Here is a 15284-nt window from a genome sequence, read left to right on the forward strand (position 1 = left end):
AAAACTTTTTTGACTGAAACTACCAGCTACCAAAAAATAATTCATTTCATGGACTTTACGCTTTAGGTGACACTTTGTTTGTATAAAGTCATAGAAGAAAAACAAGGAATTATTTTCCATATACTTAGGCTAATCATATTTCCCCTCTTGATTTGACTTTTTTTAATACCTTTATGCAATTTGTAATAAATTATTTTTAATACATTAATATGTTTTTATGTTGTGTCACATTGTCACCAACTCGGTCCCAGTCATTCCCCTCGCTGGCCAGCAGAGGCCACCATCTCCGGACTTCTAAGCATTACATCATCCATCTACACTGATCCAGCACACCTGATCTGAATCCCACTAATGACCCACGTACCCTTTATAAGCAGCTCTCTCACACACAGTCTTTGCAAAGTCTTGTTTAGCCCCGGCCAGCATTACTGAGCGGTCTATCCTGCATGATCTCCTGTGTACCACTTCAGCCTGTTTCCTGACTCTGCTCTGCCTTCTGCCTGCCCACGACTTTAGCCTGTTACTTGGACTCTGATACTCGCTGTCTGCCATCGACTTAAGCCTGTTATACGGACTCTCAATCACGCCGCCTGCCTCTGACCCATGCCTGGTAAATCACTCTGTGTCTGTCAGCTGCCAGCCCTAATACCTTCATTGCTGTTAATGTTGTATGTTCGCACATTTGTGCGTGTTGTATGTTGAGTAAAGTGTGACTTATTAAATACTGCATAATGGATCCCTCCGTGTCAGTCTCCCCGATACACACATCAAGAAAGAACTAAACTATCACTCACACTTCTACAAAACAATCCATCTATGTCAGCACAACACACATTATTATGAATCATTTTAATTTAATTAATTTTGATCTGCAGTGCTCAAAATCAGAAAATGGGAGAATTAAAAAACAAAACGCTGATTTTCTTTACATACCAAACTTAAAGAAAATAGCTAAAAATGACGAATGTTTGCAAAAAAGCATTACAATTTTTAATTCTTGCCAAACAAATTGGAAGATATATGTATATTTTTTTTCATTAAATATTTACTGGGATTACATGTTGCAATTTTTAATGGGGGCAATTTTGTCTAAAAGTGTGACATTGTTCTTAGTGTAAAATAAATTTCTAAAAGAAATTGAGGGTAAAATATTAACTTTTCAGTACACCTTAAATACACCTTTTTTGGGTCAAAATGGATGTGATAGCATTAACAGTGGTAAAACAATCATAAAAACTACAATGAAACAGGCAAAAATGTCTCAGCAATTTCTTCCAGCGTTATAAAAGGACCAGTATTAATTTAAGATTTAATTTGAATTAATAACAATTGTAACCTAATAAAATTTTATATTATATGCCATTAAAAATGTTTTAAATTTGAATTTTCTAAACTTTTTAACTTTTTTGTTCTGAATTCCTAGACTGCAGATATTGGGGTTGTAAAATACAGTCTCAAGTTTTCAAGATTAAAACTCAAAACATCAAATTCATTCATTCATTCGTTCATTTTCCTTTCCGCTTACTCCCTTTATTAATCAGGGGTTGCCACAGCGGAATGAACCGCCAACTTATCCAGCATATGTTTTACATAGCGGATGCTCTTCCAGCTGCAACCCAGTACAGGAAAGAACATCAAATTCAATATTCTAAAATTCAAACCAAGAAATTCAGATCAGGAAATTCAGATTCAGCAGAAGGTAGGTCAGAGGAGATCAACAGGAAAGAATTAATTTTTTAAAGTCAGATAAAAAAAAAACTAAACTTAAATTTCACATTCAATATTTAAGTTAAGAAACTCAAATTCACTTTTATAAATTCAAATAATTTTTATGACATTTAATCTGTTTTATTCAGGCAATTGGTAATAACTTAAAATAACATAATTCAAATTCAGATTGTTTTGGCATATTTTAAGCTCCATATACCAGCAGGTTAACTTTTCTACACAAGTACACATTTTCTTGTCAAAATGTTTGCTGTTAGCATTATTACAGCTAAAACAATTACAAAAACTACAATGGAGCAGGCAAAAATGTCCATTGGTTAAAAAGTTTAAATGTCCTTTCATTCGTTCGCTCGTTCATTCGTTTGTTCGTTCGCCAACACAGGGAGAACATGCAAACTCCACAGAGAAATGCCAACTGACCCAGCCCGGGCTCGAATCAGCGACCTTCTTGCTGTGAGGCGATCGTGCTACCCACTGCGCCACCATGATGCCCTAAATGTCCTTTCTGTAGCCTAAAAATAATAATAATTATCTGAAAAATTCAATCCAGCTCAGAATTTTTTTTGTATGAAACTTTTGCCTAACCAATCTCAATTTGAATTGTGTTATTTTTAATTATTAACACTTTTAATTAAACAACACTTAATATTGTATGCCATTAAAAATATTTTGAAATTCAATTTCTTGTTTTGGAATATTTTAAGCTTCATAGACCTTTATTGGTCTAAATTTACGCTGATAGCATGAATACAGCTAAATGTCCATTGGTTGAAAAGGTGCCTGCTCCAAAATCTGTTTACACTTTTGAGCCAGATGTGGACTCTTCCCTATCTGAAACTAATAAGAGCAAGAAAAACTGTGCATTTTCTGTTTTAAGGCAGCATTTTCTCTTTACTTCTCTCAGTCTGAATGAGGCAGTGAATTTGGCATCTCTCAGTGCATCAGTCTATTGTCTCAGCGTATGATCCTGTGGTGAAAGAAAGCCCTACAGCCCTGCATTACAGCTCTACTAGGCATTAATACCGCAAATGAATGCATGAGCGAATATGCAAGCGAATAACTGCATGAATAACAAAATACAATTTACATAATTGCACGTAGGCTATGTGTTTTCTGCTGTTTGAAACCCCTGCGTATTTGCATATGCAAGCTCTATAGAAATTATACACTCAATAGGATGGGCATATAAATATGATTCCTTTGAATTACTGGAGAGAAGGAGGGAGAACGGTAAGGGAAAAAGGAGAATTCAAACAATGATAATGTTAATGATGTTTTTTTGCCCTGAGGGTAAAGATTCCCCCTCTGCTTTGGGAGATGGACTTCAGTCGGTGTTAAAGTGATGCAGTGTTAAAATGATCCCAGCAGTGGGATGTGATTGTAAATAACTCTCTGATGGAATGATATGTGTCTCTCTGTCTTTACCACCGTGTCTCTCGCTCTCACATAATTCTGCACTTAGACTCAGAGTATTGACACAGCCATTGATTTCCAGTTCTCTCTCGTGTGTTGCAAGGCATAGAGACTCTATGTTGGCACTTATATGACTTTATATGAACTAATATTAGTTCAAATCATTGTAGAAGGCTTGGCCAACATCTGCTTTTTGGAGGGTTGTGGCAGTTTAAGGTCCCTAATTTGTGTTTAATGTTGGGAAGATTTTTTTTCAACACATTTCTAAACATAATAATTTGTTGTTTAGCCAGTCGGGAAAAAATGCTTATGGGAACTAATGATATTGACCTTAAAACTATATTAATTTCTAATATATTAACAATTGTATTAAAGCAACCATGTCTGTCAGTGTCAAGCATATTTTGTAAACATAATTTTAAGCAAAATGTGAGAATTATTACACCAACAGTCAACACTGAGAGAGCTATTATGATCTAAACATTCTAATTATGGGTCAATTAGGTTAACTTACTTATTGATGTTAACAACTAATTAAATGAATAACTATAATACACATTTTAATTATTAATAATTTTTTATAATTACTTAAGGAGGTTAATAATACTTACCTTAAAATTTTTTTTTAAATGTACATCTGCTTTTATTCCCACCGAAATAAAACAAATGCGATTTTCTCTAGAAGAAAAAATGTTAAATAACTTATTGATGTTAACAACTAATTACAATAATAAATATAAAACCTATCAAATATGAATAAATTATGAATATAATAATATATTAAAATATTAAAATTATAAATTACCAGATTATAAAATAAAAAGTCTGGGATCGGTTATAAAATATGTCATCATTTCAACTTTTTTAATATTTTGGAAATTTCCCAGAGATGGTGAAAGGCATCCGCTGCGTAAAACATATGGTGGATAAGTTGGCGGTTCATTCCGCTGTGGCAACCCCAGATTAATAAAGGGACTAAGCCGAAAAGAAAATGAATGAATTAATATTTTGGAAAATAGTTTTTTTAGATAAATGTATTAGTTATATTATCATTTAGTCATTTTATAGTCCATTTTAAATTTATCCTAATTGTGAATTATCCCATAAGGTCACACTTTACAATAAAGCTATATTAATTGATGTATATACCAACATGAACTAAGAATGAACAATACTTGTACAGTATTTATTAATCATGGTTCTGCATTTACCAATACATTATTAAAATCCAAAGTTATGCTTGTTATTATTAGTTATTGCTCTATGAGAACAAAGAATGACTTTATTTTCATTAACTAAAATTAACAATGAGTGTTAATGTTAACTGTAATACATGTATGGTTCATTGTTCATGTTAATACATTAACAAACGCCTATTTTAAAATATCATAGTCCAAATTACTAGATAATTAGTCATAATTGTGATATAAAACCCTGTTATTAGATATTAAGCGATAATTTAGATTATTGTAATTTTGACTTTTTACAAATTCTGATGTTTTTAAAAATATATTATTAGGCATAATAAAAGAATTTAACTTTATATTTCAATTATGATTTACTAAAGAACATTTTTTCTTGTGGCTGAAATTAGCTTCAACAAATGCACAAATATAACAATATAATAAATATATATATATATATATATAAATTAATATTATGGTATATTAAGTCATGATCTGAGGCATAATTATATTTAAAATCTTTCCATCAAATCCACCTTTAAATGTAAGTTGCTGACAGAAATTTATATTTATTGTTAGTCAGTCTGTGGTTGACCTTCAGCTTCTTTAATTTTAAAGCTGTGCTCAATGAGTATCAGCTTACTTTTTGACCACCTCACCACATCATTCACTCATATGACTTAAGAAGATGTGTAATATACTGAAGGACCCAAAAAAACGTCTTTCATTTTCGTTTTTTCTTCTTCGGTTTTATGTAATAGCTTGTTTTGTGTTCCACCCATATTCACTGACTCGAGATTTTAAACACTCAAGGTCAATTTAAAAATGGATAGTATTAGAGGAGAAGTAAAGTTAAGAGACCCAAAGAAAGAAACCTCAGGCAAAAACTGCATTTTTACACACCTGTCAATTTTGAGATTTTGGGATGTTTAATAAAGTTTATTCAGTCTGATAGCAAAAGTTCAAATATTCAAAATACACTTTTCATGTTTCTTTTGTTGTAATTTACATTTTTCTCCAGCACTGAGCCACAAATCTCCACTTCAGCAGCACTTTCATACTTCAAACTAAGTTGAAAAATAAGTTTAGATTTGACAACTCAATTTAAGTTGAGTTTACTCAAGATTTACAAGGAATGATATGGTCATACAGAATTTGCTTGCTAATATATTTTATTTAAAAAAAAACACTTTACTAGTTGCATTTTTAGTATTTTCTGAATTATTTTCTGAAATATTATCGTATTTTACAATCCAGGCTCATTCTAAAAACGTAGCCCTATATACATTTCTGGAGAGCACCAAATACATCCCAGGAGGTAAGTATTTTTACTGTTTTTTGTTTTCGTGAATCCACCAGAGGCCGCTGTTTATGCTATTTGAGATCTCAAATTTCTCTCATGAGTGCTATTTGTGCCTGCTTTTCTCACGTAAATCCACCAGAGGCCGCTGTCGACTGATCGACTGACCCACCCTTCTTCCCTAAACCCAACCAATAATGTTTTCAAAAGAAACTACCCCGTCTTTGCCCACCCTCTTCTCTAAACGCAGCCATTTTAGACATTGTTTTCAAAAGCCCCCAGATTTTTATCACCTTTTCCGATTTTACCACATTCTTAAACTGTTATTTACTTGTTTATTTTCTTTTTTGACTTTTGTTTTTGTCTTATCTGCTTTTCGTTCTTTGCCAGCATTGAACCCCGTCATCAAAGTCAACTGTTTTCTACGTCTCAAGTCCACCAATGTACAATATCTGCAAGTCACTGGACAAAATGGTGACAGCAGGAAAGCCGTCCATATGGAGGTAGGTGATCAACTGCTTGTGGAAAAAGGAACAGCGTCATACCAGCCTATAGCATTCATTTTAAAGACACAATCTCCAAATATGTATATAGGGGTATGTTTTAAAAATGAGCCTATGTTGGTGTTTAATGAAAAAAAGAGATTCACAAAATAAATTTGAATACAAGATGTCCAAAACCTGACTTCATCCAATGTTTGGAAAATGTATTAGAAATGTATGCAAATCTGTGCATATATAATGAAATAATGCCTCATTTGCATATACCATTTCATAAAACTTGTAATGCATAAAATACTTGTAATTCTCAATGAAATCAATTAACTGGGAACATTTGATGATAAGTATTCATTTGGTAACACTTTCGTTTAGGTCACAATTTATGCCATTAACTAATGTTAAATATTTTTAAGATATTAACTGTTCATTAGTTGTTAGAAAGTATGATCTCATTCTGCATTCCTAATCATTTACCCAAAACCTAAACCTGATTTCTATTCTACTAACAATTAATAAACAGTTAATTAGTTTAGTTAAACTATAGTGTTAGTTAATACCTTGAGTTGTAACTTAAGTGTTACCATTAATTTTATAACCCTAGATTTTTAAGAGAAGAACTCCAAAGTAGAAGTAGGGCAAATAAAACAGTTTACGATCAGAGAAAAAAAAAGCAGGCAGGAAGAAACAATGCTTGTAGTGAGTGAGAGCTTCTGAGCCAGTGGTCCAGCAGGCAGAGCGGCCACAATTAAAGAAAGCAGGAAGAGCAGCGATATGTCACTTCATAACCACGGACACATTTCCATGATTAATGACCTCTTCTGAGGAGGAGAGTGTTTCTCAATGCCTCCGCTTCTATTTCTGCTGCTCGGCCCGTAAGCCTGCACTTCATGTCATATAATTACAATCCATTGTTTGTCATTGTGTTTTCTTGTACAAGTGTCTCCTTTGTTTAGCCGGTATTCATGTTGTCACTCTTGTCACTGTTGGTCAACCACTTGGAGTGAAAAATTAGATGAAAGTAGAGAAGGTACAAAGCTAAATTAATACTTGTTTAAAAGCTTAAGCACAAAAAGACTGGTTTATGAATGTTAATACCAATATCTATATTTTTAAATATGGATTTGTTATCTCTGCTCTTATACTTTAACCCATCCTTAAAACTCTCCATACAACCAACCCTGTTCCTAACCCGACCCGTATCCCTCCTCAAGACCATAGAAAGTAAATTGTATTTACAGTATTTTTGATGTAAGTACAGTTAAGGTCACTTAATATAAAGTGGGAACATTAATTTTATTAAATATTTGATTTTAATACAATTATATCAAATATGGTAATATAATATATTATTATAGTATAATAATTATAATTATAACAAATTATATGGAATACATTATATCATTTTAAATATAAAACTCAAATTTCTAGGACCTATTATTATAACTATTTTGCTGTTATAGAATAGTTTATATATATATATATATATATATATATATATATATATATATATATATATATATATATATATATATATATATATATATATATATATATATATATAATAAAGAAAATTTGCCCTTCAGGTCAAATGCAAACCATCTATTTTTCTGATAAATCTTTTCTTATATTTGGGACCTAATTAAAAAAAAAAACAAGTTAATGATTAAATAAAGCAGACAATTGGAAGTCAAAATATACAACTGTCACCCACTGTGGTAATTACCACATCCATTTCCACTATTAATCAGTACTGTAGGTTGATAAAAATAATAATAAATGATGACACGTATAAGCAGTAATCATTCATATATTATTAAAATGTTTAATCAGATAGATACTTTATTAGTTGCTGATGTATTATTAATGAATGGTTTAGCAATTGATGAGTCATACATCAACTCATTATTATCCTTGCATTATTTAAGGATGAATTAATGTGTAATAGTCTTTATTTTAAAGTGTTACCATAACTTTTATACTGTTTTTAATATTTCAAGATTAACACACACTAGACTGAAGCAACTATAATATTATAATATAATATTGTCCTAATAAGAAATTCTGAAATATTTAGGCATAGTCGAATAATAGGAGTTCAGTACATGGAAATGGCTATACTGTAAGCTTCAAACACCCTTGTTTCCTCGTTCTTATGTAAATTCTGCGAGTGTAAAATCCCAGTGGACAACAGGCCAATCAGGACACAATACAGACTGTTGTGTCACTCATGGGGCTATTCATTAGCATGGCCTCAATATTTGCATGCACTTTGTCACGTTCTATATCATTTGGACCTGATGAGCAGCCGCGTCATCAAGAAATCATTAGTCAAAACACAGACTGATATGTTGCAGACAGGATCATTAATATGCACGCCCCAGGGTGCATTTTTAGATTATAACACTGATAATTTTAGATAATTATAATTTGATAATTTTATCTCCAATACTTTATGTTTACCAAAGTTTATATTAAACTTACCATGAACGCAGGACTCTTATTTTGAAAATGGGAGACACGGTGGGAGCCAGCTTCAGCAATTTGTTTTCTATCTAGAAACGACTCTTCTAGAGCTTGTTAGAATGCAAAATGCTGGATAAACAGACTAAAACATTTTTCAGCACCACCCCTAAGAGGCATAATGCATATTTATTTGTATCTTTTGTTAATGTATCATGTTTATTGGGAAGTTTGCCAGATATGTTTGTAATTTTAGGTAACAAACACATGTAGACTTCTGAGTATTATATTTTATTGACATTAATTATTTTCTGTGCTTACATTTATATTATAGCTTTAACACAACACAGTACTCCTCTGTCTGTCTGTATCTTTTGTTTAGTTTATTTATAATTTAGTCTATATTTTATCTCAGGTTAGTGTGTCTGGTGTATAGGCAGCTTGGTGGCACAGTGGGTAGCGAGCAAGAAGGTCGCTGGTTTGAGTTTTGGCTGGGTCAGTTGGCATTTCTGTGTAGAGTTTGTATGTTCTCCCTGTGTTTGTGTAGGCTTCCTCCGGATGCTTCAGTTTCCCTTACATGTGCTGTAAGTGAATTTGGTAAGCTGAATTGTCTGTAGTGTATGTGTGTCCTGATCCTCCAGGTTGGGGGTTGAGCTTTGAGCTAACGACCCACCTCGTAAAAATGAGATGTTACATGAACATGAAGCATGATTATTTTGCATGTTTGTTTCAGAGTACATTGGACTGTTTGTGTGTATGAGAAAGAGACAGAGAGAAAGCGCAAATACTGAGAGCTCCATCAGAGGAAAGCTTGTTAATATTAATGACCCTTCCAAATAAGGTCAATAAGGACCTTATTATTCTGTATTTTTTATAGGGTAATAAATGAGCATTTAACACCATTTCTGGAGATTTTTTTTAACTTACCTTAGCCACAAAACACATACTATATAAATATCAGAGAACAATTTTTCTTCTTCAATTAAAGCATCATATGACACCTTTAAGAAGCCAATATTTGGTTGAATAGCCCCGATTTTCAAATCACAGCAAAATATTTAATAATAATAATAATAATAATTATAATAATAACAATAATAGTAATAATAATAACTCATACCTATTATATAAGCTATATGCTATATATATATGCTATATATATAAGCCAAAAAGCCTGATGTATGAAATAAATAAAAACTTTTCATATATGTGCTCTTTAATGTTTCTAAATTTTTTCATTTAACATATTTTGCCTAAAGGCTTAATAGACTAACCAATCCATAAAAACAGATTTTTCATATGCCATATGAAATGCAAAGCTGAAGCTACCCATATTTAAATGCATAAACCTTCAAGCAAAATTATAATTGGATTATCTGGATACTGAAGGTTATTTAATATCAATTTGAGCAGAGTTGCTTTATTTGTGTGTGAGGAGTGACAGTATGAGGCTTTCATCCCTCGTCTCCTCAAAGATATAAATGAGGGTTTTGTCAACATGAGTTTATCATCATTTCAAATGACACCGCTGGTTAAGAAAAACACTGAAAGGCACCAGGGGGACGAGAGATGGATGTGGAGAGATCGAAAGAAAGCAAGAGAGATAAAGAGAGAGAGCAAGCTGCAAGTAAACAACGCTTAAGTACACTAAATAAAACATTTGTTTGCGATTGAGGTTTCCCGATACGAGCAGCATGACCTCCTTTATGGAGAAGTCTCCCAACGCAGATCCTGCCGTCTCTCTCTCCAGCACACAACCTATCCATATTGCATGAGAACAAATTTTTCTGACAACTTGAGTGATAGATTTGTACAAGGCCTGGATGTTTTCTCCAGAAGAGGCCTGTCAGAGTGACACAAATTGCCATTAATAAAAATTTTAACAATACATGCCAAATGAAGTTTTTCTGTTAACACGGCAGAGGGGGAGAGTAAATGGCGTCTGTGGTGGGCTTTTGGGGAATGGGGGCTCGCCTTTTCTCTTTTCCCCCTGCTTTTCTGTTGTTTTGTCGTGAGGAAAGCCGGTGCTGAGGCTAGAAATGTGTTTGAGTGATCATGCTAGCATGCTGTCAAAGAAACTGACAGCAGTTTACGAAATGCTTCGTCGGCAGAGCCACCAATTATTTATTTACTCTGCAAGGCCTCTCATCCGAAAGATGCCTAATGGTGCTTCACACTGGAGGTTTTGGTGCTCACCCAAGTCCATTTGTCAGCACAGTTTGGTTCGTTTGGTTAGTCTGAGGGTGCTTTAATAGACTTTACTGCCCAGAAAGCAATCTGTTGTCAAGTCTGCTTGAAAAAGAGGTGTAGAGAAACTTACATTAATTTTTTTTAATCTCAAAGCGTTTACTTTGTTTAAATGTGGCAGTTGTTCTAACCAACATTTGATATATCAAATATATATCTTATAAATACGAGGTAGTTGGTTGCAACCCTGGCTCATTCTGTAATGTACATATAGATGGTAATTCATAACTTTTGATTTAGTAGCTAATTCATGTGAATTTGTATGACCTCATTTTAATATGATGTGCTCATCTCTCAGTGACAATTGGATTTATGGCTTGGGTTTGCTTGTGCATATTAAACCATATAAATGTGTACAAATTAGACAATTTTCTGGCAATATGTAAAATAGTTACATTTCCTTGTGATATCTGACTGGCCTTTTGGGCTTTATTCTGCCAAAACAACTGACTGGTTGAACATTATCCTGCTTATTGAACAGCTACTTGCCAATATCATTGATGTGACTTGTAATACCCAAATTATTAGTTTAATCAGTTGTTATTGGGAGATAACACACCTTAGAATAGTGTGTTGACCTGAATCAGAATCAAGTACAATAAAGATGTATATAATGAACAATTTAGATTTTAGACAGAATATATCTAGTTAAAATATATATAGTTATACAAATAATTATACTATTATAATATCTTTATTGGTGTACTATAACTGTATTGGGATTATAATGTTCTGATTGTTTTAGGTGCATGTGGGTCAGAGACAAAAAAGAAATCATGCATCAAAACAATACAAATGTAATACATATTTAGATTATTTTCCCATACATTAGGATTGGAACTATACATAATTAATTACATATAGCTTGATTTACAGAATATACCAACTGAAATGCTTTTTGAGCGAACGACTCACTTTTCTGTTTCTGAATGACTCAGCATTTTTGAATGAATCAGTTGAGCTAATGTTTCAGTTATTTTGTTATAGAACAAATCACTGTGTTTGAATTAATCACTTGAGAGAATGATTCACATGTTTTGTAAAGGATTCTGCATTTAATGAATTGTTTGCAAAAAATTATGTTGTTAGTTACAACTAAGTGTTTCTTACTAAATTCATCTGCATTTTTGCAGTGAATGAATCATTAATTTTTTTCTCTAAGTGTTTTAAAAAGATTGAATGATTCACATGTTTGTTCCTAAACTATTTACTTCTTTTTATGAACCTGTTAAATGGATGATTCATTTGTTTTGTTGATGAATCAGCCTGTGTTCTAAACAAATCCACTGGGTAAACTTGATTGTTCCAGAGCGAATCAACATTTTTGATGAAAATGGATTAAAGTAACAAATTAAATAAATATTTTTGAAAGAACTTCCTAAATAAATACTTTTTTAATGAACATATTGAATGAATGATTCAATCGTTTTGTTCCAGAAGCAGTCTGTTTTGTACAAATCCATTTATCGAATGATTGTCTTGTTTTGTTCCACTTCTGAACCGAAGTGACCAATGAAATAATATTTTTACATGGTTTTTGAAAGAACTGGTAAAATTAATAATTGATTTGTTTGTTTTAGTGAAATTGATTTTCGAAGGAATACTTATTAATACATTATTAATAATTAAAAAGATACACACCAAAAAAATGGATTAAAAAAAATCCAAAGACAGACATAACTGTAAAAAAAATGCTGGGTTTTAATTCCTTCATGCTGTCCTGACACAAATTGATGAAGTTAACGTAATTGTTTTTGCAAATTTAAGTGGATTTAACAAAACAATTAGATTGTCTAAAACAACCCTCAAGAATTATGTTTATTCAGCTTATTTTAGATAAGTACATTGAACAACCAGCCAAAATATTTTTTTGGAGCGAAGTTGAATCATATTTACCTCTGTGTAAAGTTTCTATTACTTGCAGCAAACATTCTGCATCAAATTAAACCTATTATTTCTGTTTTGCCGCAGGTCTCACAGCTGCGTTGTATAATTTTGTTTTACTCAAAAAAAGGCTTATGTTTTAAACTGTGACCGAGAGCTCAACCCTTTCAGCCTTGTTCATGCGCTCGCTCAGAGCTGAGGTGATGAACTGCGCTCATGTTTAAAGGTGGGATTACGCTTGTCTAATTGTGGAGCGCGTCGTCATGGCCACTATCAGCCCGTCAGAGGGTAAACATCATTACTTGGCAGCATTTGGGTGAAAAGCGGCGCGTTCTGATGTTAACATCACAATTACAATGGCAAAACAAGATTATGTTTTGGCAGGAAAATCAATACTAATACCACTCCAGATCGCTTTTATTTTTATAAACAACCTCTAAAGTAACTTGTCCTAGACTCTTTGTTCTTGTTGGCTGTCATGAGTTTGAGTAAGACGTGTTTGTTGGCACTAACTCTGCTTTTGGAAACTCTGGTGTTTTTAGAAATGTGGATAAAAGAGAGCGTGATTTCCGCTTCACGCATCTGCGTTTGAGTTTAACCACTTTGTTCTTGCATTGCGAGTTTAATACTTGAACACGATCAGATGTTGCGTGGACTGTGATCAGATCATCTGTAATTCTGAGCATCTTGAGCACACCTGCTCTCTACTCCACTGCGAACCTGCTCTATTAACCTGGAGGCAAGAAAAAATAAATAAAATAAAACATCTGAGGGAGTCAATAAACCCACATCAGCCCCGCAGGGTCTTGGATTTACAATAACCCACCACAACACATTATTACACATTCAAATGTGCCTTTAAGATATTGTGCAACACTCAAGGTCCAGCGACATCATGCCTCTGTCTAAGACTTTATTAGTTTGCTTTCTCAAATGCACTAAAGGGTCCTAAGGTAAAATTGAATTGCTGTATAAACACTCTGCAGTGATGTCTTGGAGTTCAAAGCTGGCTAAGTGTTTGTCCCAGAGATACTGCAGGCCAAACAAGAGACTTTTAAATTTTTTAAATATAGAATTAAAAACATTTGATTATCAGATGTTACTTTTAAAAACTCAGTAATAACTCACACTTAAAATAGTATGTTATTGTACACACTGGTGTTTTTTTTCTGAATGAATGATAAGTAATTAATAATTATACACTGTATTACACTCAGTGGCAGATTTAGGCATGTGCAATATGGGCGATCCCCCCATTCTCCCAATAACCCCCCCGCCTAGAGTGCTAGTAAACGTTTGAATGATCGTAAAGGGTCAGTGTTCAATTGAAAAGAGTATCCAAATGCAGATGCAGATGATCCAAAAGCAACAGGGCAAGGCAAGACAATGAAATGCTTCGTAATGAGATTAAACAAGATGATTAGACATTTAAATAAAGCGAGCAATTGTCCCATATTTTAAATATCTGTACAGAGAGGTCAAGTTTTAATACTTGAAAAACAGATACATCTCGCAGTGAAGCAATGTAACGGAGCTTGATTGGTTAAGCTCAACCCAGGCTCATTGTGTTAACGTAGCCCCTCGGACGTTTCTGGAGGCTGTGAAATGTGTCGGGGGGGGGTACGTATTTGTGCAGTTGTTGTTTTCGCGAATCCGCGAGAGGCCACTGTGCAATGATTTTTCACGTCTCGAACGTTCGCGTGCGCGCTGTTCTCGCGCGAAAATCCACCGGAGGCCGCTGTCGAGTGACCGTCTGTCCGACTGACCGACTGGCTGAATAACTAAATGATCGACTTGGCGGCCGGCCAATCGGCCAACCCAGCCGCCCTCCTCCTCCTCCTTACATAAACCCAAGCAACGGTTTACAAAAGCCGTCCAGAAAAGAAAAAAAAGCAAAAGCCCTTGTCCGACTTTGACCGCGTTTTCAGATTTCACTGCATTCTCACCCGATCACGAACTCATTCGTTTTTATTTTTTGAGTTCTGTTTTTCATCATACCTGATTTCTGGAACCGCTTTTCCCCGGACTCGAACCCGGCTGTCGCCGCGGCCGGCTCCTCCTCCTCCGGGCCTCCGCTCCGCCGACGTAACGATGCAAGGCTAAGCGGACAAACTTGTTGCGGCGGGAAAGCTCTCTACACGGAAGTGAGTGAGCCGTCGCAGCCGGCGAGCGAGCGCAAAGAAGAGGAGCGGCGTTACACCGCTCCGTAGCGTTTGCTCAAAAAAAACAAATGCGGCCGTACGTACCTCCGGCCATGTAAATCGCGGTCACCAGAAACTTCGGCGGGACTACGTTTTCAGAATGAGCTTGGGTTGGTTAAGCCATAATCATGTGATCAGTGACGTCCGAAGCTTCATTTTTGACTATACCCATGTGACTGCTTCGAATTTTTATTCAAAGGTTTAAACACCCTCATGGGTTAGTAAAGAGGATAGCGAGAGATTAGGCATTGATTACATACATTTTTACTGTTTCATAGCACTGCACTGGTTCCATGCATCAGTAATTCAACTATTCAATTCAATTCAGCTTTATTTGTATAGCGCTTTTACAATGTAGGTTGTGTCA

The 15284-nt window shown here is 34.1% G+C and overlaps 1 long non-coding RNA gene across 1 annotated transcript in view; it reads left to right on the plus strand.

Annotated features, from left to right (window-relative positions):
• LOC141386340 (uncharacterized) overlaps nucleotides 1–15284 on the plus strand; it is a 106620-nt gene that overhangs the window by 57787 nt on the left and 33549 nt on the right. Inside the window, exon 4 of the long non-coding RNA XR_012408165.1 lies at nucleotides 6016–6128. This is a non-coding gene — a long non-coding RNA (uncharacterized lncRNA). The remainder of the gene's footprint in view (nucleotides 1–6015; nucleotides 6129–15284) is intronic.

Source organism: Danio rerio, chromosome 6, assembly GCF_049306965.1.
Source record: "Danio rerio strain Tuebingen ecotype United States chromosome 6, GRCz12tu, whole genome shotgun sequence".
NCBI lineage: Eukaryota > Metazoa > Chordata > Actinopteri > Cypriniformes > Danionidae > Danio > Danio rerio.